The sequence below is a fragment of the Dama dama genome, chromosome 15 (assembly GCF_033118175.1).
Source record: "Dama dama isolate Ldn47 chromosome 15, ASM3311817v1, whole genome shotgun sequence".
Classification (NCBI taxonomy): domain Eukaryota; kingdom Metazoa; phylum Chordata; class Mammalia; order Artiodactyla; family Cervidae; genus Dama; species Dama dama.
The window spans coordinates 80,784,654-80,811,401 of record NC_083695.1 but is presented as its reverse complement, the minus strand read 5'-3'; the positions used below and the strand labels follow the sequence as shown (position 1 = coordinate 80,811,401).

Sequence of the window (26,748 nt, the reverse complement as noted above, 5' to 3'; positions counted from 1 at the left end):
TGAGTTACCTTGGCTCTATTGTGTCCTTATATTTTGTCTACTTAGTCTCTTGTAGCAAATGTACAACTGGAGGTGTGGGACTGTTAGACATTGAAACATGGAACTATTGGAGTTTACCTGGTTGTCCGGTGCCTAAGACCCTGTGGTCCAGGTGCAGGGAGTCCGGGTTCAATCCCTGGTCAGGGAACTAGATCCCACATGCTGCAACTAAATATCCTGGGTACTTGCAACTAAGACCCTGAGCAGCTAAAGAGAGAGAGGGGAAGGGAGAGGAAGAGAGAGAGAAAGAAAGAAGTGTGGCATCATCTTCAGGTCACTAGGACAACTTCTGTTCCTCTAGGTGAGGATGTGAGACATTCCACATGGTCCAGGAGATGGAGAGTGCTCCAGGGAGATGGGCTCCTTGGGTCCCCTTGGCCCAGGCAATGATGCTGCCCTTCTGCCTGTCCTACTAGGAACAGGCTTCCTCCTCTCTTGTTTTCCACCTGAACGTCTTTCTTCCTGGACCTCACGGCTTCCTGTCTTGTGAGGGATGCTGTGCCAATTCCAGCAGATGGACCTGCTTGGAGTTTGCCAGAAGGAGTGACAGTGAGGGCTGGTGCCTCTCCAGCCTGGCGGAAATGAACTGGTTCACTAATCCCTTGCCCAAAAGGACACTTTTGGACTGGCCTTGCAAATGAAAACTGCTTATATACCACCTAAAAGTTTTCATGGCCCTGCAGGTAAACGCAAAGCTGCAGTCATCTTGGAAACATAGGATGAGGCATTCTGGAGCTTGGAGTGGCTTTAGGCAAAGTGAGAGAGGGAAGAGTGGTTAGTAGAAAGAACTAACACTGCCAGACGCACCAGGATTTGATTATAGTACCTACACTTAGAGCCAAGCAGTGGGTAGCCAGTTGCTTAAACTCTCTGAACCTCAGCATGCTCATGTGTAAAATATGGATAATCTTTACCTCTTAACGGCTTAAATCAGATTATAAATGAGTCACCTGTGTCTAACGTACAGTGTCTAACATACAGTACTTCAAGAATTTTTTTCCCATTTTCTTCCTTTATAAAGAAACAGATTTTTGTAAAAGCTTAGTACATTAAATTGGGCTTTCCTGTGGCTCAGATGGTAGAGAATCTGCCTGCAATGCAGACAACCCGGGTTCAATCCCTGGGTCAGGAAGATGCCTTGGAGAAGGAAATGGCAACCCACTCCCAGTATTCTTGCCTGGAGGATCCCATGGACAGAGGAGCCTGGTGGACTACAGTCCATGGGGTTGCAAAGAGCCGGACACGACTGAGCGACTCACACACACAGTACATTAAATTAGCTCACAACTTCCTGTCTGAATGGAGTCAGGCTCACCCCCATCATTTACTCTCTGATGGAGTTAAGTCTGTGATTATTTAAGGTGCACAAGTTGATACTCATGCTGTTGCTTTCTTTTGAAATTTTCTTAGATCACTTAACTACTGACATCTGCATGCCCATAAATTCAACCTGCCATTTCATTCAACTTGCCATTTCAGCAAGTATTTTGTATTCCTTTTTAATACTGGAGTGGGTTGCCATTTCCTACTGCATTTAAAGCATCTAGCAGCTATGAAATAAAGATTTGTTGATGAATGCTTGTTTTTCCTGTTATTAATTTTTGTCGTGGCCTTTGCATACTCTTTGGGCATAAATTCCTCACTGTCTTACTAATTACCAGTTTGTTTTCCCTCAAGTGGGAAATAAATGCCCACAGTCTTTCTCCTGTCAGTGTTGTTTATTATATCCACCTGAGTGCGGTATGTAGACTCCTGAAATTTTTGTCTTTCCTCTGTAACTGCTTTGTATAATGCTCAGCACATCTGTCTAGATGGGACCCTACACAGTATCTGGGATGACGAGGAAGAGGCATCTTAGCCTCTACAATTGTAAATGCTCCAATATCAGCTCCGTGATATAAACTGAGTCTCTTTGGAACAGGTGTTAACCAACTGCCGCTTTGATTAGTAACACGTTTATTTACATCCCTTACAGTTCACCCTGGTGAAGTGATTCAACCATCTTTAGTAAATTCACAGAGTTGTGCAACCATCATCACAATCCAGTCTTAGAACATTTCCATCCAGTAGACCCCTCTGCTCACATTTCAGTTCTTTATTCTTCGCTTTCTTTCCCATAATCACATCCATGTGATTGTAGACTAGTCAGGTTGACAGGAAAGTCACCTCATTATTGCTCATTAAGGGCTACCCAATCAGGCAGGCTTCTTGAAACTTTTGACTCTATCTTCTGGTGATTTTGGACCTTTTTCTTTTTTTGGAGGGGGGGACCTTTTTCAATTGGATATCTGGTTGGTAAATTTGCAGATGAACCAACCATCCTCTTTCTCTCCATCCCAGAAGATGTAGAGATGGCTAAAGAAATAAAGTCTGAAAGAGGAGCTGATACTCCAAATATGGGAGAGTAGACGAGGATGAAGTCTGGAAGGCAGTGACCCCAGTTCTTAGGTTTCAGTATTTCTAGCCCTGTGCCTGGGGGACTGGCTGGGTTTCCCTTTTTCCTTTGTAAGGAAGGACTCCTGCCCTCCTCTGACAAACAGTGGACTGCCTACTAATATCCCAAACAAGAGACAACATTCTGAAATCACCTGGATATCTTGTTTAAAGTATGGATGACCAGACCTCACCCAGTGATTCTAGGGGTCCAAGCTGGGGCTGGAAATCTGCATGTTAGCATGCTCTGGTGATTCTGGTAGGGCCAGGGGGCTACAGATCAAATTTACAGAAACTGGCCTGACAAGGGTGTGGAGAAAGCGCATTCCTGAAGGCTTCTTGGAAGGAAAATGCACTAGAAATTTAGCTAATCCCCTGTAGTTATAATGTGTAACCCAGTAGCTTCCTCTTCATTTTAGAAGCACTGTTTTATTGCTGAAATCTTTACATTTCTTCAGCAATGTTTGGGATTGTTTCCAAACCAATTTAGATTCCATGCAAAGTCTTTTTATTAGCTGATCTTTACGAGCAAATAATCTCTATGAAAAATTCCCCTAAATCACTTAAGTCTTGTTAAAAATGACAAGAGTTGTAACAGAGTCTTGCCTTACTCCTAAAGAAAGGCTTCAGAAAAGGGGCTGGGCTAGCCTGGTAGAAGCCTTCAGGCTCCATCTGTTTGTTTACCAATATGCAGAGCTGGGTTCACCTGGGATTTCTGTAGGTTTAGTGGACAGTGAGGTGAGGTGTGTAAAGTACCTGGAACGTAGGTACTAGTAATTTTTGCTGCAATGGGGAACACAAGATGAAATGTACCAACAACATGAATCGTGGAAGCTTGATAAGCGAAGTTTGGGGGCGGGCATCACAATTCTCTGAAAAAACATGAACATTCTGAAATACAAAAATTCTGAATAGCAAGTGAAAGCCAAACTCAAGTTGCACTGTGTTTTATTACACTTGTGTAAAGGGTGCATACCGTGTGTCTCTGATGCAGTGACTTAGGAGAGGAGGCTCTTTGATGGTTGTGTATCTTTCCATCCTCTCAAATCTAAGAAAGAAACTTAAAAAGCCCAAGACTCTACTTTCAGTGCAAGCCTCTGCCTCGGGGACAATTACTGTCTGATCAGTGGTGCAGACAAATGTGGGTGAATGTGTAGGAATGGTACGCTCCCCACCTGCAGTTAAAAAAAAAAAAAAGAAAACCTCCCCCCCTCCTTTTTCAGACACATGGACTGGTCCGTTAGTGGAGGCTGTGTGTGTTTAACTAGTTAAGTGCAGCGGGAGAGGGAGGGTGGGAACGCCTGCACTAGTCTGTTCTTTTTTCCGGTGTGCGTCTCCGGAGACACACAGGTTTCGTTAGTCTCGCTTCAGAGGGGAGCTCGCTCCTGTCCCCCAGGCGGGCAGGGAGCCCCGGTCTCGCGGGCTGAGGTCTGGCGTTTACAAGCCTCTCCGCAGTGTTGTGGGTTTGAAGCCCAGAGGAGGTCCCTGCTCAGAACAGCCAGGAACCGAAGTAGAAGAAAAGGAGCCCGGACTTGAGGTAAAGCGACATTGCTGGAGGCATCCTTGGCTTTGCAGGGCAGACGTGAAATGCCCGGCTTCCTGGGCGACATCGGAGACCCCCAGTGTCCTCCAGATGGGATGGGCAGGATGCTGGCCCCAGAGACCACTTGCAGTGGTCTGAAGGACATTTTGCTTAAACTTTTTGCTTGTGATGCAAAATAAACTATGGAGCTTTAAAAAAAAAATCAATCTAGTAATAAAGAGCAGGAAAAGGCGGGTTATTTGAATGAGAGGAATAGTTTATTGATCATTTAAACAATGTTTGTGTTTTTTCAGGCTGCTCCCCCAAGGTAGAAAGGAGAGTGGTTTCCAGAGTGTTTTGTTTGATTGTCTGTAGTTGTAGAGCTCCATGAAATTTATATTTGAGATGAAAGAATTTAAGAATCATAGTTAGAGGATCTGGTGGTCAAAGGAGTGAGAGGAATTGAATCAATTTATCTGTTACTATAGATGTGTAATTTTTTTTCTTTAAGAAGCTTCCCATGAATGAATATGAGGAAGTAAAACATTTGTGTGTTATTCACATTTTGTTACAGGTGAAAGAGCCTGATTGTGGTCTCACTTTACCATCTTTGGGCAGGAAATGTAAGAAATCTAGAGATTCTTGCCTTATTCTAATGCAAACAGTTTTTCTGAAAACCTAGTTATTAGTCAAACCATGCTCCAAAGTTTATTTTTGAGGGGAAAAAAAAAAAGATGTTTTAAAGTGCGCAAGAAGGAAGGAGACAAGAAAAATTTTCTTAACCATGAAAGAAATGTATTTATGATTTGGGAAAGGTTAAAAAAAAAAAGTCTAGCCAAAAAGTCAGCAGGAGTGGGGTTGCCATGGCAGCCTCCTCTATCCCTTAACTGGGATTGGGGATTTAAGAGAAAATTGAGCCTGTTTTCTCTGAGACAGTCTCAGGAGGTATGTTAAGAGGATGTGAAGTTATTTAGATTATCCAAACAGGTTCTGACAAGTAAGTGAAAATAACTAATTAAAATACTGTTGCCATTCTACAATGGATCAAAAGGCTTGTTGAGTCATGATGGACTTACAGAAGAGGTGAATTTGCTACGGCTCATTGGTATAAATTACTTCTGAGAAGGCTGTTTAAGACTAAGTGTGAGGCCTGGCCCCAGCCTCTTTGAAACAAGCTGTGAATGCGCATTTCGACCTAGTGTTTTCAGGTGGGTTCCTGCAGCATTTTCCTGTGTCAGTGAGTTTAACCCTTGTATCAGTGGCTTATCCAACTGGTTCAGGGAATATCATATCATGACAGCAGAGGTTTGCAAGATTTCCCCTCTAAATAAATAGTAGTTAATTTAAAAGGATTGTTGTTGTTGTTCAGTTGCTAAGTCATGTCGGACTCTTTGTGACCCCATGGGCTATAGCCCGCCAGGCTCCCCTGTCCATGGGATTCTCCAGGCAAGAATACTGGAGTGAGTTGCCATTTCCTCCTCCAGGGGATGTTCCTGACCCAGGAATCGAACCCATGTATCCTGCATTGGCAGGCGGGTTCTTTACCACTGAGCCACCAGGGAAGCCTAATTTACGGAAAAGTCCAAAATACTCAGGACTCATACCAGCTGTATAGAGGGACGATCATGATTTTACCCCATATGTACCAGGTTTCTCAAGTCAGCACCACGGATATGTTGGATAGGATGATTCTTTGTCGTGGGGAAGAGTCCAGTGTTTAGCAGCGTCCCTGGTACCCAACCTCTACATGATGGTAGCAATTCTGTCCCCAGCTCAACAACTGAAAATGTCTCCAGACATTGCCAAATGTTCTGTGCGGGGCACAATCACCCCCCAATTGAGAACCATTAAGTAACCACTTTTGAGACCCACTGGGAGGACCATGACAGGGAGGCATGACCCCAAGGGAGGGTGTTTATCAAAAGAACAGGAACAGAACAAATATTTTGTCCTGCATTTTGGTCTTTGTTTTCTTTTTGTTTGAAGTCACATCCTGGGCTGGGTCAGGGAGCTGGGGTAAGCACTGTTCTGGGTATATATCCTTCTGCTCCCAGCCTCTCCCCTCATGGGCCTTTGTGGGCCTTATTTTTAAAATTTATTCATTTTTAATTGAAGGGTAATTGCTTTACAATCTTGTGTTGGTTTCTGCTATACATCAACGTGAATCGGCCATAGGGGCTACAGTCCATGGGATTGTAAACAGTCAGACATGACTGAGCAACTAACACACGCACAAACTCCAGTACTTTGGCCACCTGATGCAAAGAGCTGACTCATTGGAAAAGACCCTAATGCTGGGAAAGACTGAAGGCAGGAGGAGAAGGGAGTGACAGAGGATGAGATGTTGGATGACATCACTGATTCAAATGACAGGAGTTTCAGCAAACTCCGGGAGATGGTGAAGGACAGGGAAGCCTGGCATGCTGCAGTTCATGGGGTCGCAGAGTAGGACACAACTTAGCGACTAAACAACAACAAAAATACGTATGTCTGATACAATTCCTAATCAAACTTCTCTAAAAGTGCATCCCAGGAATGCACTATTAAAAAAAAAAAAAGAACCTCATAGCACATTTTATAAGGCAAATAATTACCCAGAACTTATCAGGTCTGTAAATACAGGGGTTTTTTGATATGTGAGCTTTATGTAAATCTGGGCACACCTATCTGGTGTTTCTTCTGGAACCTGTAGTGCTTCCTTTTCTTTTGTTCTTTCCCCTCTGCACCAGCGAGTCTCAAACTTTATGGTTGTCTGAAAGTTGGGTCTCGTTTTGTCAATGAAATGAAATAGTCACAGCCTTTTTCCAATTCACAGAAAACAAAAGAAGGCAATGGCTGGAATGTTTTCCATTTAAAAGTTTTCTTACACCTTTTGCATATGCTATTGTTGTTTGCTCTCAGAAGTTAACAGATTACAAACATGAATGAAATTGTAACAAATACTGGGACAAAACTTCTGAAATAGCCAATTTTGTTTAGTTCTACTTCACTTTTTTTTGGTGGACTTATGTTCCAATTATAGCTTTAAATTTTATAAGTATACCTTTATTAAACAGCTTTGGTACACGAGTGATAATGTCACATTTTGTTGGCATTACTCTAAGAACATCATGAGATGCTCTAAACACCATAATACATTACAAGGTAGCTGCCACAGGCCACGCTGGTAGGGAACCTCCCTAGGGGTCCCCCCAGTTGGGGTAAGGGTGGAGCCTGACATTGGTTGAGCTTATCAGGAAACACCTCTGCTTGTTGGAGTCATTCTTGGTGATGGGGTTGGAATGGCCCATGGTGTTTTCTGTGTTTCAGTATAAAACAAAATCTTCATTTACCTCTACCTGGAGGTACCTATGTAACCAGCACCTTGTACTCTCTTGAAAGCATCTCCTTATTTGAAAATCCACCCCCTCATTCACTAGACCTAAGATCTGTGAATACAGAGAACACTGGTATTAGGTCTGTTTTATCACCAGGATGTATTAACAGAACAGGGCCTACCAATGTTGTCTGCTCAGTAGATGATGAATAAACAAGTGAATGTCAGTGATTCTCCTTAAAAGACCACCTGGGAGCTTGGTCTGCAAAAAACTCACATGTCTACAACCTGGATCCTGTCCATGTAGTCTGTTCTGTGTATTTTTTTCAAAAGGAGAAATCCAGTCCCCATCCAAGCAGCCTTTACTGTTTGAAGGACTACCAGGAAGTCTTTCCTAAGGATTTAGGAAAAGTGGTTCTGGGGGTTGTAAAATTAAAGGGGAGACCTTTATAAATTTTTTTTCATGAAGCCCAGAAATTAGACTTCTGCTCTTATATTTGAAGCCCTACCTGCTAAAGCTGCCTTATGGCTTTGGTAAGAGAAAGAGATTACTATCCCTAGGACTTGATCCAAAGGCAATGCATTCCTATTCTCTTTGTTTTCAAGAAAATTATCCAGTCAAATGAGCATGTAGATCACAAATGGAAAAAAAAAAAAAAAAAGACTTATATGCTCTATGTGTTGGAGCATGAAGTCTTAAAGAGTTAGAAATATCTACTGGGAAGTCAGAATGATGCTACTTAAAAGAGCCCACATTTCTTGAATCAGGTATCAGGCTGTGGGGTGTCCAGGTGAGGCAAATAACTTGAAATGTGCCTGGATATGTAGGATGTAAAGATGCAATGGTGGTAGGTAAAAGAGCCCAAGATATTCTTAATACTGAGATTCAAGGACTGTCCCCAGCTTTGTTTTCTTTCTTTTTTTTTTTAACTTTTTATTTTATATTGGAGTATTCCCTGGTAGCTCGGACGATAAAGCATCTGCCTACAATGCAGGAGACCCGGGTTCGATCCCTGGGTTGGGAAGATCCCCTGGAGAAGGAAATGGCAACCCACTCCAGTATTCTTGCCTGAAAAATCCCACGGACTGAGGATCCTGGTAGGCTACGGTCCATGGGGTCGCAAAGAGTCAGACACGACTGAGCAACTTCACTTATTGCTGGTTAACAATGTTGTGATAGTTTTAGATGCACAGCAGAGAGACTCAGCCATACATACACGTGTATCCATTTTCCCTTCCCTTCCTGGCAACCACATAACATTGCCCTGCTCCCTTTTCTAAAGCAGAACCTCTGGTATGCGTCTATATGGGCAAGAATGAGTCTAACCACTGTCTTAAGCTGCCCAGGCTTAAGTTGTGACCTTGCAGAGAGGGGGCCCTAATAAAAGAGGAGACAAACCCCACTGCTTTTCTTGTTCACCAAGTCCAGAATATCTTTGGCAAATACGTGTCTCTGTCCTTCTCAGCATTGCTGGTTCACACGGAGGTCATTTTTGGCCCATAAACATTAGATGAAGCAGAAATGCTTGCTTACACTTCAGACTGCTTTTATCTCTCCCTCCTGCTAGATAATAATTGTGTTGGTTTGTCTTGGGGTTCCGCAGCTGGCTCCTTGCATCCGTGCTTATATCCGTATACCTTGTCCAAATAAACACACTTGAAAAGGTAGAGAAGTGTGTTTTGAACAGTTTAAAACATCCTCTAACAGAGAGTTTTAGCCCAGCGTTCTGCTTTGTTTTGGCAACTTGTTTAGGATGCAAAGTGTATCTGGTTCTGGCAACAGATTAAAGGTGTCAGTTCTTATAAAACTAAGTTTAGGGCCAAAGGACTGGGCTGGGTCAAGGGGATGGTGGTGGTGCAGATTTCCAGTCTTTCTTTGTGTTTTTTTAAAGAGTTTTAAAGCATAAGGAAAAAAATATGTGCCTGAGTGGGTTTTTTGTTTTTACTTTTAACCTCAGAACTGTGAAAACCTACTGTAAAACCTTATCTTGGCTTAGCCAGCCCGCTGCAGTTAAGCTCTTGTTCCCTTGCTCACCTTCATCTCTTCCCCCATTCACTTCAGCTCACTAACTTGCTTTCTGTCCCTTAGGCACTCTCTCCTGCCATCTCAGAGTCTCTGCACTCACCGTTCCCTCTGCCTGGAACATTCTTCCCCAGGGTTATCTTGGATCCCCTGGCCCTGCATGGCACTTTCCCTGCCATGATCTGAAATTCTTCTTTGTGTACATGTCATTGTCTGTCACCCATGGCCAGATAGGTGTTGCCATGTTTCCAGAACCTAAAATAGGATCTGCAATTGGATCTACAAACAGAAACAGACACACAGACACAGGAAACAAACTTATAGTTCCCGTAGGGGAAAGGGTAAGGGAGGGATACATGAAGAGCTTGGGATTAACAGATACACCCGACCTGATATAAAATAGATGAATACCAAGGTCCTACTGCATAGCACAGGGCACGCATGCTCAGTCAGTCATGTCCTACTTTTTGTGACCCCATAAGCTGTAGCCCACCAGGCTCTCTGTCCATGGGTTCTCCAGGCAAGAATACCAGAGTGGGTTGCCATTTCCTCCTCCAGGGGATCTTCCTGACCAAGGGATCGAACCCATGTCTCCTGTATTGGCAGGTACATTCTTTATCACTGAACCACCTGGGAAGCCCATAGCACAGGGAAATAGATTCAATATCTTGTAATAACCTATAATGGAAAAGAATCTGAAGAAGAATGGTGCTAGTGGTAAAGAACCTGCCTGCCAGTGCAGGAGACATAAAAGACATGGTTCAATCTCTGGGTTGGGAAGATCCCCTGGAGGAGAGCATGGCATCCCACTCCAGTATTCTTGTCTGGAGAATCCCACGGACAGAGGAACCTGGTGGGCTACAGTCCATAGCGTCGCAGAGTTGGACCCAACTGAAGCGACTTTAGCATAGCAATCACTTGGCTGTATACCAGAGGTTAACACAACGTTGTCAATCAACTGTACTTTGGTAAAGTAAAATGAAATGGTATCTCGTGGAAGGTATGTAGATGCTTGATAAATGGATGGTGGATGGCTAGATGAATGAATAAATGAGGAGCAAGGGAGGGAGGCATTGGGGACTATCTGCTTAGTAATCTCTCACTCCCTTTAAATCTAACCAAGTGTTCTCCTTCTGTGGTACCCCCTGGCTCCCCAGCACAGTGGTCTTGCATGATTTTCTCCCCCACACTCTCCTGACCTGGCACATTACACCAACAGTGTCACCTGATGTAATCCCTTCTTTTGGAATTAGCCACCCTTCATGCACGCACACTTCTGCAGGGTAGGCATCAGGGCAGGAATATCTAACAAAGGGTGGTGTGGGCTGTAGTTGTTGAAAGTTCTTACTGCCTTGGCACTTTATAAACATTTCTCATTAAAGTCCTTTCATCAGTGTGCATTGCTGTGTATTAACTCTCACCTTTGTATTTCAAAAAAGGAAACTGAGGCTCAGAGCAGCCACCCAATGGCATTCAAATGGTTACTGGCAGAGCCCAGGTTTGAATCCAGGATGTCCGTCTCCAAAACCCAGATTCTGTGGCCTAACTCCTCAGGTGTCTGGCGCCTAACTCACAGGCCCGCCATCAGCTTTTGCCAAATGAATGAAACCTAAGACCTCACCCCACCTTCTCCCTCTCTTCCTTATTCTTTGAGCTCATAAACATTACTTATAGCATACTATAAACATTATTTATAATATTACTTGCAATATTATATAAATATTATAAAAACGAGTCTCTAAGCTCATCTCTAAGGACAACCAGCTTGTATATCTTAAGTCACTTTTTTTTTTTTTTTAACAAACAGGGCTTAATTGTTCTTTAAACTCTCATTTTTTTCATGTAAGCAAATCCATTAGTAAAAAGTTCAGCTATTGTTGAGTCACCCGAATGAACTTTAACCAAGGTGGTTCCTGGGCAGCCCGAGGAATCACTTTTCCTGTCTTCAGCTCCCAGTGTTACTTTGATTTTCCTTAAAGCATAAAGCTTCTACTAAAAAAAAAAAAAAAATCACCACAGCAGCCATATGTAAACATTTTAAGTGAGAAAGACTAGGCAAAAGCCTGAAATTATAAAATGTGTCAGCCTTTCTTCCATATTTTCAGCATAACCAAGTAGTGGTGGTTTAGTTGCTAAGTTGTGCCTAATTCTTGTGACCTCATGGACTGTAGCCTTCCAGGCTCCTCTGTCCATGGAATTCTCCAGGCAAGAATACTGGAATGGGTTGCAGTTGCCTCTCCAAGGGATCTTCCCAACCCAGGGATTGAACCCAGGTCTCCTGCATTGCAGGCAGTCTCTTGCATTTCAGGTGGATTCTTTACTAACTGAGCCACCAGGGAAGCCTTAACCAAGTGGAGGGGAAGGCACTTGGAAGCACTTGGTTACATTAAAAATACGTAAAAATGGTTGCCACCAGTCTTTTTGGTTGACTACAGGATGTTTCGTTGCTGGAGTTGAAAGCCAAGATCAGAAGCCTTTGCTGACACATAAATGTAATTCTCTAAGCCCATTCTAAGATGAGAAAACTGCTGAGTTTTCATAGAGTTGATGTGGAAATAGATTTCTGCACTCAGGCCCAGAGTGTCCACCTCTGTGGTGTGCCCGGTAATGTGAGCGTTCAGGTGGGGACCTGGCAGCCTGTGTTGGTGTGTTGGGTGCAGGTCCCTCATTGTCTGGCCTCTTCAGCTTTCTAGCACACGACAAGCCCTGATGACAGCTCTAACAGGGCAGAGCCTGCAGCCTTGTCAGGCTGGTCTGTCAAAGCTTTCCTTGGCACATAACCAGGTTTCACCCAGACTTGGGGCCAACCCAGCTGGTTCCCATTTTCCTTGATGGGAGGATAATCAGGAAGATGGTGTCCATGTGCTATGTATTGATGTGATACATCAAAAGTCTCTCCAGCACTGGGGATGAGACCACTAGAGGTGCCCTGTCGTGTACCCCAACATGGTACCCAGCTTCTCCATTCATCATAGCCACTCCTGGCCCTTTAACCGTTCCTGAGCAAAACTGGAGTTGTGTTTGACTTTTTACTGCAACTCTCAAGCCCCGTAATGGTCTTGGGTGTGCTCATAATAACTCTGTCTCATGGTTTGAATTTAACTGACTTTGCAATGAGAATATTGGAAAAGAATTTCTGACTGAGGTCACGTATGCTACTTCCAGCCCAGAGCCACTTGGTAATTGGGGCCTTGCCTAATCTGAACTCACACTGACATGGGCTGCCTCTTAATTGGCTGTTTCTTGGACCTGGCCTGGCGCCAGCCAGAAAGATTTCTTCTCTACCTGCTTTTCTGTGTTAAAGGTAATTCCTGCTCAAGACTCCTAGAAATATCATAGCAGGAAAGTGCTATAGATTTGATCTGGTCTGATCTTCTTAATGTTACGGACATTGAGACCTAGAAAACACAAGAAAGCTGTGTGGCTCTGACAAAGAACCCATCACAGGTATGCTGCTGCTAAATCGCTTCAGTCATGGCTGACTCTTTGCAACTGTATGGACCATAGCCCGCCAGGCTCATCTGTCCTTGGGATTCTCCAGGCAAGAAGACTGGAGTGGGTCACCATGCTCTTCTCCAGGGGATCTTTCCCACTCAGGGATCAAACCTGCACCTCTTACATCTCCTGCATTGGCAGGCAGGTTCTTTACCACTAGTGCCACCTGGGAAGCCCCATCCCAGGTATGGTGGCTGGTAATCCCAAACATTCCTTGGCTTGTGGACACATCACTCCAATCTTTGCCATCTTCCCATGGCCTTCCTCTTTGTGTCTCTGGGTCTGTTTCCCCTTCTCTTCTCTTTTAAGGACTTGTCATTGGGTTTAGGGCCCACCCCAACCCAGGACGACCTCATCTCAAGATCCTTACCTTAATTCTATTTGCAAAAAGCGCTATTCCAAGCGCAAACATTCTGAAGACATGCTTTGCAGGGGTCTCAGTTTAGCTCACTCCATGTCCTCTGTCTAAGCACCAGTGTTCTTCCTCCTCAGGTTTTCCCTCCTGCCTCATTCTTGTCATAATCAGCAGCCCTGCTTTTTGAGGGGAACCTTGGCAGCCCCAGGAACGGCATCTGTTCAGAGTTCTTTGCAAGTCTAAGATGAGTCGTAGAAATCACAGAACTGCAAGGCTTCTAGGAATTTTCTTGCCGATTTCAGCAAAATAAGAGGCTAATGAGAAAAGTGTTTGCATATGCGATACTTTAATTGAAAAGGAAGCAGAAGGGAAATGCTCTTTTGTAATTCCCAAAGGTTTTTAGTTCTGTTGGTGCCAGCTGAATGGTGGCCTTGCTCTGAGATTAGCCAGCTCTTAGAGTTTCAAACTTTGAGTGCATCCAGCGTGAGATCCAGATTACCAACACCATCTATTTGTATACTTTTTTGGGAGGAAGTTGTATTAATGTAAAACTGAAGGATTGTGGCTGGGTAGGCCATCTGTTTTTAATAGTTTGAGGAAACAGCACTTATTTGTGTTGCTCAAGGCATTTGGATACAAAAAGGTCTTAATTTCTAAAACTGAAAGAAAGCCAGTCCATTTGACTTTCAGAGACAGCACCTTTGGTCAAAAGTGACAGAAACTCACCTCAAACCAGTGGTATTAGTGCCCTAAGGCTGTGGTCACAAAGTACTGCAAAGCGGGAGGCTTTAAAACAGCAGATGTTTAGTCTCTCAGAGTTCTAGAGGCTAGAAGTCTGCAGTCAAGGTGTTGGCAGGGCCAGGCACTCTCTGAGACCTCTGAGAAGGGTCCTTTTGCCTGGTCCAGATTCTGGCAGCCCCGGGCACTCCTTGGCTTGGCTGTGGTTAGTAGTTTAGTCACTAAGTCGTGTCCAGCTCTTTCAATCCCACGGACTGTAGTCCACCAGGCTCCTCTGTACATGGGATTTTCCAGGCAAGATTACTGGAGTGAAGTTGCCATTTCCTTCTCCAGGGGATCCTCCCAACCTAGGGATTGAACTTGTGTCTCCTGCTTTGCAGGCAGATTCTTTACCTCTGAGCCATTGGGAAGGGGCAGCATAATTGTAGTCTCTGCCTCCCCGTGACCTGGCATATTAAACGGGTGTGTTTCCCTTTCCTCCTCTCATGAGAACACCAGCCATCCAGGATTAAGAGCCAACCTAGCTCTGGTCTGACCTCATTTTAACTAATTACATCTGCAACAACCTCATTTCCAAACCGGAACACATTCAGAGATGTTGAGGATCAGAATTGTAATGTATCTTCTTAGGGGACACAATTCAACCTCTAACAGCAGCTGAAGCAGGACCAGGTTCGTGGGGCTGGAGGGACCCAAGCGGGGCCTCGGATGCAGTCGGTGTGCTCCGGGCTGCCAGCTTGTCTCGGCAGGCGCGTTCATGCTCAGGGGCTGCTTGGAGCTGCAGGGGCACCGAGCATCTCAGCCTCAGTGGAAGAGGATTTTTCTCTCCCCTGCTCACATCAGGAAACCCTGGGGAAGGTGCTAGTGCCGTGGCACGGTCTCCTGTCCAGCCTGGATCGTTCGCCGTGGCCGGTGGCCGGTCGTGGAGATGATGGCAGTTCCTGTGACTGGACTCGGGGAGGGTGAGGCTCCCCAGAGTGGGGTGGCCTTGACACACTCACTAGGGGATCATGAGTGTGGAGTAGCCTCAGCCACGTGTTACTCTTAAATGACCCTGGTCTTGTCTTGCTATTGATGACATCTCACGCACGAGTTTACTCTTCTACATCCACTGCGCGGTCATCTGGACTAACCCACTTTCAGGCCCTGGGCAATGTTCTCAGATGTGCTTGAGATTTTTCGTTTCTCTGAAAGGCCAGTGTGTTTGCATTCAGGCAAAAAACACATGGAGACTCTTGATTGAATCTTCAGTCCCTAAGGACGTGTTGGTGGTAGCTATCAAGGACACGTGCTCGGTGCTTCTTATTTTAGCTTTCAAACTAATGCTTTTAAACTTGTAAACAGGGTCACACTAGTGGTGTTGTCGCTGTTCAGTCACTAAGTCTTGCCCAGCTCTTTGTGACCCCATGAACTGCAGCATGCCAGGCTCCTCTGTCCTCCACTGTCTCCCAGAATTTGCTCAAATTCACTAGTGTATAAATAATTTTAAACTCCACTAAATGGCCCAGCGGAAGCCTGTTTCCTGTACTTTGAATGCCTTTTTGTACGTGTTTTTATGCACTCTATGCTGAGAAGGTAGGATTCTAGTTCAACTATAAAAATAATTCAAGGGAATGACTGCATAAATTATCCAAACAGCTCATAATTCAGAATGTCTGTTTCATGCCTTAGTTGTGTTTGCTTCTAACTAATATTAGAAAATAACTTTCTATTCTCCGAGTCTCTTGTGTAGCATCGAGCAAACCACTTGAGATAATTAATCTGTGGGTGCTCCAAGAAGACACCCATACAGCCTAGAGGCCAGGCACAGGACCGTCATTTGAGGGATAGCAGTGTTTGAAAGAGGGCTTCTCTGGTGGCCCAGACAGTAAAGAATCTGCCTGTAATGCAGGAGATTCAGTGTTAGAAAACTTTTCAGGCCTTGTGATGACATTTTCAAGAATCTCCCTGTCTTGGAAATTTGAAACATGACCTAAACTTGGCAGATCTCAGTAGCCAATTAGATTCTGACTAGACTCTGCCATGGTACGAATCCCCACCATCTCTTTGGTAAAGGATATATTTTTGGTAGCACTGAGTTCATCACCTTTTGTGAAAAAAATCACTTATGTCTGCACTGTCTGGACTAGACAGGAATGCTAAGAACCATTTAGCTGTTCTTTCATTTCTGGTTAATGAGGGACGCTGTTTGCTCTCACCAGTCACCAGAATTAGTAAAGGACTTTACAGTCACATGGACTCTAAGCCTACTAGTGCTGCAGGCTGAGTTGGAATTTTATTGGTGGTCATTACTTTAGGAAGAGGTGAACTAAAGCAAGTTGACCCGGTGAAATTGCTGTGATGTGGTATAAGCCAGCTCTGGATAAATTAAGTGTGAAATCATTACTGTCGGATGTTGCCTGCCAGTGGCTTTGTGTGTGTGTGTGTGTGTGTGTGTGAACATATGTGTGAACGATAATTATTTTTGCTTGATTTAAGAGGTGGTAGAATCCTGGCTGTCACTGAAGTAAAGCTAGTTTCTTCCTGTTCTGAGCTATTCTGTCACGTGGTTGGGATGTTTGAAACGCATTTTTCTAAGATCAGTGCTTTTCTGCAGTGAAGAACCAATATTCTTGTCTCTTCTCGTTCTAGTCCCTCCTTGATTTTTGTTCTCTAAATTTATCCCATCTTTCAGTTAAATGTATAAGAGGTAAGAAATGAAATTTCAGCTGATCATTATGTTGGATTGCCCAAAAAGTTCTTTTGGGGTTGTCCAAAAGATGCTGTGGAAAGGCCCAAATGAACTTTTTGGCCAACCCAGTACATGGCCATTACATAGAAAAGTAATTCAAGGTAAAGAAACATCTGGTTCTCTGGATTTGCTTTTGTGTGCTGGGGAAAAGGGCAGGTGAATGGAGTGGTCCAGGTGGATATGTTCTTGGCTACAATGTGAGTGATGGGAAAAGTCTTGAGTGTTGGTACATGTAAAAATGAAAAGGAGATTCTGCTTATCTTTCTAATCTCCATTTACAGGGCCATATTCAGTGACATCTTCTCTGCCTCCTTGAATCATCATTAACCACTGTCCCCTCCCCTTGATCCCAGGGCATAGTCTTTGATTGAGTGAATGTTTCTTGAGCACTTACTATTTGCACAAACTGAGCATGCAGAAATGAACTAGGCTGCTGCCTAAAAGCTCTTGGCCTCATGCAGGCAGGCCCCTGGCCCTGGAAGACACAGCCTGACGTCACTTTATACCAGGTGATCAGCATGTGTGCATTACATTGGGGCAGAACATATTTCCTTTCTCCAGAAACTAATTCGGGCCTGCTTTAGGCATAGCCAGCATTTTGTTCTGGCTCCAGCCTTTAATAGACTCATTATTTTTTGAATAAGTACCCCTGCAAGGTTTACAAACCGAATTCATCTTGTGCTCATCATGGCTGGCCTGCAGCGAGGAAGTGGGAGCAGCTTTCCTGCCCGAGTTGGACAGAAGGCTGTTGGTTTGCCTTGGATGGGGCACGCCTGGACCAGTCTGTCCAGGAGGATGCTGAGAGCGCATCTGTGCACCTAAGATAGCTTGTTGATAAGGAAGTGATGCCACCGTGTTCACCTTGGAGAGAGTGGCAGAGGGACAACTGTTTGGTCCCTTAGGAAAGGGAGGCCTTTAAACTTTATGATACTGGAGAATCTAGACAGTTGGTTTTTCTGTTGAGAGTTGGGAGTATTTTTGGCAGGTAACCTATTTGTTTTATACTGAAAGAAGTAGAATTCCTCTTTGCCAGGAAATGTACTAGGAGCAAAATTTCAGAAAACAGGACTCTTCTAGAAGGAGATGAAGGATTAAAAAAGAATTTTAAAAAGGAAAACATAGGATAGAATAAAATCCTAATGTAAATTTGCTCTCAGAAATGTATTCTGTCATTGCTCTACAGGATTATTTTTTTCAGCACTGTACTTACTAACACATTTTGGATCTACTAGTTTGATATATAATTCATTCTTTAAACAAGAATTTAGCATTTAATGCTTATACTTACTAGCTGAGTATATAATTATCATTATAATATGCAATGATAAGAGACACAGTCCCTGCCTTTGTAAAATCTAAAAGTGGAAGTTTGAAAACACATAAATATCTACAAACTTGAGGCACTACATGAATGGGATAAGTAAATGCTATTTATTTAAGTACAGATGAGGCCTGGGTACTACCCAGGTAAAAATGGTAAAAAAAGATCCCTAGAGAAGGCAGCTTTTGGCCTAGTGCTTGGAGCATTGTATTTTTTTTTTTTAATATAAAGCAGACTATTTTTATGAAAAATATCTATCTGCTCAACACCTGTGAGACTCTGGAAATACAAAAATGAGTAAGACAGTGTTCTTTTTTCTGAGAAGTGAAAAGTAGTGGGAAAACTTGTTGAGGAAACAGCAGTTATTTATTGCTTTGGATAAATGGTGCCTACTTTATATCAACATTTAAGGAGTATATATTTGGGACAAGAGATAAACACAGGTCAAAGGGAATGAATACCTAAATCTGGAGAGTTGGAAAAGACTCACTCTAGGCTGGCAGTTCTCAGTCTGGGCTGCAGTGGAGAATCACAAGGGGAGCTGGTTAAAACTGCTGGTGCCCTAGTCCTCTCACACCTATTCCACCTCTCTCTCTCGAGGGGCCCCTGTAATTTTTTTAAAGCTGAACAGGTAGGTTGAGACCAGATAGTGGAGGCTGTTGAATGCCAGGGGTAGGAATTCAACTTTCATTAGTTCAGTTCAGTCTCTCAGTCGTGTCCGACTCTTTGCAACCCCATGGACTGCTGAGCACGCCAGGCCTCCCTGTGTATCACCAACTCCTGGAGTTTACTCAAACTCATCTCCATTGAGTTGGTGATGCCATCCAAACATCTCATCCTCTGTCCCCTTCTCCCACCTTCAATCTTTCCCAGTATCAGGGTCTTTTCCAACGAGTCAGCTCTTCGCATCAGGTGGCCAAAGTATTGGAGTTTCAGCTTCAACATCAGTCCTTCCAATGAACACTCAGGACTGATCTCTTTTAGGATGGATTGGTTGGATCTCCTTTCATCAGTAGGTAATGGGATAACTTTAAGGACTTCTTGTCCGGGGAGGACTGTGATCCATGTGGTGTTCAATAAAAATGCACCTGGCATTTAAACATCCTTCACTCAGTAAAGGACCTCTGATCCAGCTGCTCCGTGGTGAGGAAGGAGAACTGACCAGCATTTCTCTGTAGTGTGGCCACATTGCCTAGGCAGCTGGGCTTTTCCTGTCTGTCTGTCTGTCTCTTGTCAAAGGAGCCAGCTGGCTGTGACTGAGTTCAGTGAGCTTTGCTAAGGAGCACTTGGATGACTCGACCTCAGAACTCAGGCTGGTCTGCTGCCCTGGGGAAAAGTACAGGCTTAACATGGGCTCAGGTTGCACAGTCTGAAACTTGGAAGATTAGACTGTGTGACCGCACAGAGTCGCTTTGATGTCTGTGGCTCAGGCTGTCTTTTGGGTCCCAGCATCCAGCCCCGTCAAGGTCACTGGCTCCCCTCTGCCAGGACCCTCTGTGACCCGATGTGGTGGGTGGGAGGGGCGGCAGGTATGACTGGCAGGGCGCCCAGCACCGCCTGCTTATCCTGGCTCCGGCCTCGAGGCTTGCCCTTCTAGAGGAATCCAAAGGACCAGGGACGGGGCAGGCACCCACCCAGGGTGTAGAGTATGGAATGTGAATTGCATTTCTCTCTGCAGGATACAGAAACGTTTTGGTTGTCATCCAAGGGCATTAGCTTTGCTTGAAATGGATTTTGATTTGGGTCTTGTTAAACCTGGGCTCCTGTGTGCTTTCATACATCTCCCCCTCCGTCTTAGAATTTAATTTGCCCTCTGTTTTTCCTACTGACTGTTAGCCCTGATACTCAGTGATGGCCAGAGCACCCCTCCCCTCCACTCCCAGGGAAATGGTAAGAGGCTGGGCCTTACAGATTCTGGGCTGAAAGGCTTAGTTGTTTGTTAAAGGAGGTAAAGTCCAGCCACAATGGGAGAGGAAATCAGACAAGGATGTTTTTAAAAGCAAGCTGTGTTTTTCTGACTGCTCTGGTATTGGTTCCCACCCTGACGACTTCTCTAACCCTGGGGAAGAAAAAATATTTTTAGTCTGATAGTGGGCTGTAGGCAACCCAGAGCAGACCCATCTCTAAAAGAGGTGATAACTCAGAGGCAGTGGAAATAACTTGTTAGGATCACCCAAGACCCCACGGCAAGGCAAGGGCTATGTACAAGGCCCTGTGTCTTTTCCGACTCTCGTGAAGTCCTTTATGAGTTATGTTAAACTAGAAATATCAAGGAAGGAAAAAGGATGGGATGGAGAAATGTTTGTAATTTCTGGAGAAGGGTGAAAATCACAGAACTGGAATTTACTTTAGAGATAGCAACTTGATGAAGAAAAGCAGCTGACGAACTGGAATCTTATGGAGTTGGAAGACATTTCCTGTACACTGTTTAACAAGCTTAAATATTTTTAATTTTAAAAAGCCCTGCTTTCTATATGTTTCCTACAAGTTACAAAGTCATTACTAAGGTAATAAATAAAGGGGAGCTGCATGCTCTTTCCCATCCCCTCTCTCCTGAGCATGTACTTGTGCTGTTTGGCTGCCAGGACATGTATTGATCATTGCTTCCCCTGGAGCATCTGGCAGTGACGAGACCCTTGGATTGCTGTTATTGTGCATTTCTGACTCCAACATGCTCTTGGGTTGGTAAGGAGACCAGGAATGAGATCATGAGTAATAAGAAACCGTTAAGTGTTTGCCCTTGCACAAGAGATAATTATCCTATTGGGATTAACTTTCAAGAATGTTGAACTTGACGGCAAATATTTATCTCCTGGTGTTAAGAAAGGAAAAGATGTCAAACCTTTGACCTTGACTGTAGGATGGTGTCTGTGTTTGAAAAACAGGTTGCATTAAACCAGAAGCATGAAGAGTTTCTTATTGTTCCTTCCCTGGAATTATGCTAATAGTTGTTACCACCTGCAAAGCAACAGCTGACCTGGTATTCTTCTCAATATTCGCAGGAATATCTCTTTGGATTCCCAGAGTCTGTCTTTCTCGGGTCTATGGCCTAGATTCAGCTGGGGTTTTGCAACCGAGTTCATTGTCTCCCTGTATCATATTACTCAAGGTGAATTTATTGTAATTAACATCTCTTTTACTTACATAGCAGTCCTGTACACTAGGCAGAATCAGTGCTTTTCCACCATTTTAACCTTTTCAGAAAGTGCATAGTATTGGGGGAAATGAACAATTAGGTCCCAGTGCATCCAGTCATTCTGAAAGTTCAGTGGAGAGTTCAACTGGACAGATTTCTCAAAGGTCCACCTTTCACCAGGCCTGACATTGCACATTCAGGAACTGGGGCAACCCAATGTCTAAAACAAGCCAATGGACCCTACCCAGCTGACTTCTGATGAAACCCCAGGAACGGAAGATCCTTTTCTTGTCTACAGTTTCTACAGTTATTGCCCAAAGTGAGTTATTGTTGTACAAGGGATAGTCTTCAAAGATTCCCTTGCATCTTTCCTGGGTGGTTAGCTGCTGTACTCCCTCATGAGAATTTATGGAAGAAGGAAAGACAATGCTTATTATTTTTAAGCTGTCCAAGTCACCAAAGTAATTTCCACTCTTTCTGACCCTTGACGTGTAGCTGGATGTGGGGTAAAGGGAGAATGAACTTAACTAAAACTCTAGATTGAGCCCTAGTTCTATAACCTTGAAGACTTTTCTTAGCCCATATATAGGCAGAAGTGTGCCCTCAAGTCACTGGATGGATTAAATGGGAAGATACTAACATTCAATTACAAAACAAATGCAAAAGATAACAGTAAAAAACAGTTGATATGAAATGTTTAAGCTCAATCACAAGAGGAAAAGTGAAATCTTTTAGTGGCCACCAAAGTCCTCAACCTTCCAATCCTGATTCTTTTTTGACCTTTTCCAGTGGACCTTGGTCCTAACTAGAAGTCACTTTTGAAGCTTCATGACAAAGACTTATGCAGAGAGATCTAGGTAGTGTCAGCCATCACCTGCTGATTCTGAGTCAATTTCAGAATTAAACATGAGGGCTATTTGCATTTCATCCACGTCTCTCCATCAGTTCAAAGGATTCTATCAACAGAAAGACGAGGATAAAAGGAGAATTGGAAATTTTTCAGTGGCACTCTGGAGGTCCCAGAATAATGGATACCTGATGAGATTAAACTGCAGAGCTTTTACTGAGAAACCATTTTATTAAAAAAAAAAAAACATCATTCACTTCACAGAGGTTAGAAAAACACTTTGGGAATCTAGTCAGTAAAGCACTCTTAATTTGATTCTTCTTATTTAATTCCTTCAAATTCCTCTCAGATTAAAATTGTAATAAAAGGCAAAAGCCATTTGGGATAACTGTTTGGCAGGCCTCAATCTGAACATAAACGTTCCCAATGACCTTGTCATATATCTACTTTTATGTATATGTACAACTGAAATGTATATGTAATTCACCAAAAAGACATAGGCAGGAATTTTCACAGCAACACAGTTCAAAACAGCCAACATTTAAAAGCTACCAGCCTGGTCATCAATAGTGGAATGGATAGGAAATTCCCTGGTGGTCCAGTAGTTAGGATTCTGTGCTTTCACCACTGTGGGCCTGGGTTTGATCCCTGGTTGGGGAACTAAGATCCCATAAGCCACAGGATGTGGCCAAAAAAAAAAGAATGAAATGGATAATAAGAAGTAGTATAATTACCCAACAGAATACTGTACAGTCATGAGACGTGGTGAAGTACAAGGACATACAGCATTGTGAATAATTCTCATGGTGTTGATTAAGAGAAAAGTGAAAACGTTAGTCGCTCAGTCGAGTCCGACTCTTTGCAACCTCTCTGGACTGTAGCCTGCCAAGCTTCTCTGTCCATGGAATTCTCCAGGCAAGAATACTGGACTGGGTTGCCATTTTCTTCTCCAGGGGATCTTCCTGACCCAAGGATCGAACCTGGGTCTCTCCCATAGCAAGCAGATTCTTTACCATCCAAGCCACCAGGGAAGCCCTTGTCTAGTAAGAGAAACCAGTCATAGCTACTTCCACTTGTGTAAATTTCAAAGAGAGGTAAAAGTTAGAAGTTGACATAGTGATTAGAAGTCAGTTGCTTAAGAAGGCATGGAGGGGCTTCTGGGTACAGATAATGTTCTCTTACCTGGTTTGGGTGCTAGTTATAGGTTGTGTCACATTTATGACAATCCACTGAGCTGGAAATGTATGATTTGTGTGTTTTTCTCAGTATATGTTCTACGTCAACAAAGAAGTATACTTAAAAGAAGAAAAATACAGCATACCTCTTTCCTGCTCCAAAGAAGGAGGGAAGAAAGTGCATTCAGGACTTTTTGCCTACCTTGTAAGGGAGAATGTTGTGATATAATATGTAAAATGCGTGGTATTTTTGCTGACAAAAGAAAAGCCAAACTGTAGGAGAGACTGTAGGAGAGACCAAACAAAACGCTTGGTCAGGGAATTCCAAGTTCAGCTAATATCCAAGCAAATTCAACCCCAAATCCTCGGGTCCCTCGTTAACCTCTAAACTGTGTTGTATTCCTTAATAACTTATCAGAGAGACTAGTGAGATGATTTTAATCCATGCTGCTTGGATCAGTCAGTTCCTGGTTTTAAGGAAGTACATTTAGTACCTGGGACACATGATATGGCTGTTCCCGGATTTGAAAATGACGGGCAGGCTGGAGCTGCCAGGGCTGCTTCACAAGCCTTTAGGATCACACTGCCCATGCCACGAAGATCACCTACGTCAAGAAGTAACTTTGGGAGAGTTGTCTTTGAAGGACTTGGTGTTATCCGTGGTTTGGGTTTTTTGTTTTGTTTTATAACATTTGAACACACAATTTGAATAGTGGGAGGTGGGAGGGATCGTGAAAGTAAGATCTTTGTTAAGGTCTTAAATGGTGTAGTCTTCCTTGAGACTTAGCAAACTGTAAAATATGAAGACTTTGATTTGGTACAAGAAACCTTTGTTTGTATTCTTAAAAAAATGAAAAGCTGGAAGATAATGCTGCACAGTCATAGGAAGTACGCCTCTTTAGGGTTGGTCTCAGCGAGGGTCTCCCCTCATGAATGGAGCTGCTAAGCAGTGGGAGGCTGGAGGACCTGGTGGTGTTGAGTGCAGTCTGGGCTTGGACAGACCGGAGTTCAGACTACGATTCCATCCCTTGCTAACTGAGTAACCTTGGGTGATTTCTTGATCTTTCGAAGCTTTAATTTCCTCATCTGTTAAATGACATAATACCTACCTCACGGGATTGCAGGGAGTCAGGTGGGATGTGGTTTGTGAGCTGCTTAGCGTAGTGTCTGGAAACAAGTAAGTACCGACATGACAGCTGGGGCACAGAAGTTCACCCCTTACTTCTATTTTGGCCATAATTATTCGGAGACAGTTGTTCATCCATATAGGGGTTTGGGGATAAGGGCTTCTGTTGGCCTATTAATTCACCTGACATTCCTAGAGAACTTGCTCTATGGAAAGCAAGAGAGATCCTAGAGTTCTGATGACGTGGGAGTAGACCACATCTTTAAAAGGTTGTAGAATCTAACGTGAAAGAGAAGCAGCAAGCTCCCCTGCACTGGGTACCAGATACTTCCTTTGGTATGAACTGAACTTGCCTTTGGGCTTCCCAGTGGCTCAGTGGTAAAGGATGGGTCTGCAATGCAGGAGCCGCAAATGTGGGTTTGATCCCTGGGGCAGGAAGATCCCCTGGAGCCAGAGCATAGCCACCCACTCCAGTATTCTTGCCTGGAAAATCCCATGGACACAGGAGCCTGGCGGGCTACAGTCCATGGGGTCACAAAGAGTCGGACACAACTGAAGTGATTTAGCACATACGCATGTTTAATTTTCATAGCAATCCTCCATGGCAGGTTTTCTTATACCAGTTTTTACAGATGGAGAAATAAATCCCCAAAAGAGCCCAAGGCCACACCATTTGCAAAGTTGGAATGCAGACCCTGGGTTCTCTTGGCTCCAGAGCCCATCTCCTTCCACTTCATGGTGGGCAGTGGGATGGGACAGACAGCCCCACCATTGCAACAGGAGGCAAAGTTAAACACGTGGGACAGTCCAAGCCCAGGGCTGCAGGAATACCAGGGAGACGAGGTCAGTTTCAAATGCGGAGATCCTTGTGTTTCCGATTTATGTTTCGCCTTCAGTGTTGTTATTTGCTCTGCCTTGAAATTTGGCAAAATTTCTACAACACATGTTAACAAAAGTCTCAATCATCTTGACCAACTTTTTGTGTCATACATGAGTTATTTTTCTAGTTGCCTAGGATTTCTGAAACAAGAGAAGCAGTGTATCTGTGATGTGGCGATATTGGTACAAGAGAATTGAACTCGTGTCCAAGGACCTGGGATGTTTCCTAGTCATGACACTTAGCTGTGTGACCTTGATTTTGGCCCAGCAAGTCATTTGGCCTCTGAGTCTTGGTTTCATCACTGTAAAACAAGAACGATGTCACCCATTTCAAAATTTTAGAGAAAACTGCAATTAAATACTGTGCATGAGAGTACATAGCCAAAGAACCAGCCCGAGAGAGATCCAGTAGCAACACTAAGGTCAGTGTCATAGCCCAGGTTTTTATTCTGACTTCTCGTGCAGTCCTGGGCAAGTTACTCAATCTCTCTGCGGTTCTGTCTCTCTTCTTGTACAGAAGAGTAGTGATCCCTCTGAAGAAAGAGAAATGACGATTTGATTAGCAGATTAGACCATTGTTTTCTAATCCTTTTGAAAATGTCCAAGTCTTTGGACAACTGCTGTCAGCTCAACACTGCACACATATACCGGTATATTTTCTTCTGCCAAAAAAAAAAAAAAAAATCTTTATTTTTCAATAACTTTTCAAAGGAATCTGGACCCCCCCCAAAAGGAATGAATGCATTCATTCATTGATGTGAATAGTGGGTCTTCCCATTAGGTCTTTACCCCACCCATCAATGTTTTCTTTGTTTTTTAATTGTCTGGTCTCTTTATTAAAGAATAGTTTACATACCATACAATTCACCCATTGTGAGTATACAGCTTATTTCTATTACATTTAAGCATTTGTGCAGCCATCATCACAGTGCAGTTTTATAACTTTTTCGTCACCTCAGTTTGACTTTGCAATCAATCTTGCTTACAGTCTTATTCCCTCCCCCTTCCCAGCAACCACCAATCTACTTCATGTCTCTCTTACTGCCTTTTCTGGAGATTTCATAGAAAATGGAATCATGCAATATGTAGTCTTCCATGTCTGGCTTCTTTCACTGAGCATCATGTTATTGAGGGTCATCTATGTTGTTGCATGCATCAGCAGTTTGTCTCTTTTAGTTAAAAGCAGTAACTTTGCAGTATTCTGTTTTGTGAATGTTCCACATTTTGTTTATCTGTTTTAGTGGAGAGTCATTTAGATTATTTCAAGTTTGGGACTGTTATGAAGAACACCGCTGTGAACTTTTGCATATAAGAATTTGTGTGGACATAAGTTACCATTTCTTTTAGTTGGAAACCTAGGAGTGGAAGTTCTGGATCACTTGGTAGATTTATGTGCAGCTATTTGAGAAACTGCCAAAGAAGTTTCCAAAGAAGCTGTACTGTTTTTCACTCTCCCCTTGCCATCAATGAGGATCCCACTTTCTTCATATCCTCCTAACATGTGCGATAGTCAGTCTTTTCCATTATAGCCATTGCTTTTTCGTTGGCTCATTGCCTTGTAGTATCTCATTGAGGCTTTAATTTTATTAGCTTGACAGATGATGTTTAAAAT

General features: G+C 43.5%; 1 protein-coding gene across 3 annotated transcripts in view; it reads left to right on the top strand.

Annotated features, from left to right (window-relative positions):
- Positions 1 to 26,748, top strand: part of ABLIM1 (actin binding LIM protein 1) — a 185,584-nt gene that overhangs the window by 96,053 nt on the left and 62,783 nt on the right. The window contains exon 1 of one of the 3 annotated variants that reach the window (XM_061162733.1): positions 3,818 to 4,009. The exons of the other annotated variants lie outside the window; for them this stretch is intronic. The gene's annotated coding sequence lies outside the window, so the exon portion shown is untranslated. Of the gene's footprint in view, positions 1 to 3,817; positions 4,010 to 26,748 lie in introns of those variants that run through there. 3 annotated transcript variants of the gene reach the window in all.